Here is a 2,758-nt window from a genome sequence, read left to right on the forward strand (position 1 = left end):
CTGTATTTTAACAACATCTATCAGCGCTGCATACTTTCGGATCGACGATTCGAAAAAGTAACCAAGTCCAAAAAAGTATATGTACTGCGCATTACTGGACTACACAGGCAAAGCTCCACTGTGTGTTATTCATTTGCATCTACTAGGCCAAAGAATATAGGCTAGGCCTACGTGTTTGCAAAACTGGAGAAAAAAAATATATATGGCTCGCATGACTCGCACATTTGCTCGCATGACTCGCTGGCTCGCACTTTGGCACTACTCATTGAAACATGGCTATATGATAATGTGAAAGTCAGGGCAGCTTTCAAAATGTATGACTGTTTCTCTTACTTTAGAAAGAAACGATGTAAAAATGGGAGATACGGGTTTGGGGTATCTGTGTTAATTAAGAAATATATTTCAAATTTTGTTAAACAAATGTTCTGTGAATCTGATGATGCAATTTTTTTCTCCATTAATGGAAACGATAATATATTAATTGTGATAGTTATTTTCTTATTGGTTTTATTTACATAACTTGCGAACATTCTACAGTTTATGATAATACTTATTAAGGCAAAACATGATTTAAATGACCCGTATGTCTTATTGGCAGGGGATTTTAATATCCGGACGGCTAATGAACCGGACTATCTTATAAATGACGAAAACAGATTTATTCCAAACCTAACATACCATCCAAATAATAAGGAACTAAATCAAAGAATCTCTAAAGATAAACACTGTAAAAATTTTGGTAGGAAACTAATTGACATGTGTATAAGTTCGGACATTCGAATCCTAAATGGGCGTACATTAGGTGACAGTAACGGGGAACTAACATTTATTTCTCATCAGGGTACTAGTGTGGTTGATTATGGGATTGCGTCCCAGGATTTTATGAATATAGTTATTTCGTTCGAAGTAGTCCCATACGCTGAGCTGGGGCACATGCCCATCAAAATAGTTACTAAATTAAAAACAGAACGCAATATAGACGATACACAGGCAGCACAGGTACACGGTAATCCCTGGAATTAAAATGGACCATCATACAAATGGGATAAAGACAAAGCTAATGAATTTAAAACATAAACATATTATTTGGAGTTAAGCTCTGTAACATTCTATAGGGCTACGAAGCAGGAGAACCAATGAAACAAAAAACCTTATAGATATATAGATATAGATATAATCATAAAAATAGGTTTTGTAAACAAAATAGAAAAAAATCCAATAAACCCTGTTTTGATAATGAATGTAAAAATTTTTTTAAATCAAATCTATCAAAAACAGCGACCTCAAGATATATATCACCTTACAAAAGGAATTCAAAAATATGTGTAGAAGTAAGAAAACAATTTATAATGTAACAGAAAGTCAAAAACTAACGTTAGGTATTAGACTACATCAATACATTTGGAAATATATGAGCAAAAAAACCAACAAACTATAATTGCACGACAACAATAGGAGGATGGTATCAGTATTTTAAGAGGCTGCTTAACGTTGAGCATCAGACTGTTCAATCATATTATTGTACTAAAGAAATATCAATTGACGACAATTACATCAAATTTAATAACGTAATTACGGCTGATGAGGTGGAATTAACTTTTTCACAAATGAAGCCAGGAAAGACTGCAGGGATAGATGGTATTCCAGTGGAAATGCTATTAACATGTAAGGGTGTACTCCTATCAATACTTACTAATATTTTAACCAGGCCCGTAGGAAGCAATTTGGAAGTGGTGGTGGGGGGGGGGGGGAGCGAAGTGGTGGGGGGAGGGGAGGGGGTGGGCAAATAAGCAGTCGGTAGCCACGGATATTTGACGAATTCTAGTGATTTTTTTTATTAAGTTATTTGATAGGCATCTTCCTCCTGTAAAATGACTTTATATATGTTTTGTAATGTTGTAATAAAAAAATGAATTAAACAACGAGAAACAAAGAGTAGGCCTATGCAAGAGTACCTATTTTATTTTAAAACCTGTTTTCCATGGCATCTTATGTTAATACATTACAATATACCAATTACTAGATCTAACCACATATAATGTGCAATATTGTGTAAATTATAGATGCTACCAAGTATCATTAAGCAACGAAAGTACCAAATATATTAAAACGGTGTTTGTTTACACAAAACTCATTGGCAACTTTGAAAAGATCCATTAAAAGCATCTGTTTTGTCATTGTGGATATTCAAAAACATACAATGATTGAGACGGACTTGAGACATAGTAGATTGTAAGTATGTCTTAAGGCGCCGTAATGCACTGAATGATCGTTCACTGACAGCATTTGTTGCAGGCATAACTAACACAAGATTAAACAATTTTCCAACCTCATTAGATAGTGACTTCTGACTAGAACTTAATGATTTCCAATAGTTTAACACTTCATGAAATGTTTTCAATGTTGTTGATTCGGTCTTGTTTGATTCAAGTAATGTTGAGAACATAGACAAACTGGATTCCAAGTTATGCTTATCAAAATCACCTTTGTAAAAATCAGTAATAAAGTGAAGTTCATCAGATATATATTCAGCCACTCTCATTCATTGTGAGGCGGAAGTTTTTGTCGCAATGTTTTTCAGTAATAGTTCTCAATCAGAAGATATTTTATTAAATACGATACGACACATTTTCTTGGGAAAAAGTTGGGATGTTTTTCAGTAATATATTTCTCACTCAAAAGATATTTTATTAAATAGGCCCCTACGACACATTTTCTTGGGAAAAAGTGGGGGGGGGGGGAAGGGCCTTCCCGCCCC

This window comes from Anneissia japonica, unplaced genomic scaffold (genome assembly GCF_011630105.1).
Source record: "Anneissia japonica isolate Jap-2015-1 unplaced genomic scaffold, ASM1163010v1 scaffold284975_len822289_cov185, whole genome shotgun sequence".
Lineage (NCBI taxonomy): Eukaryota > Metazoa > Echinodermata > Crinoidea > Comatulida > Comatulidae > Anneissia > Anneissia japonica.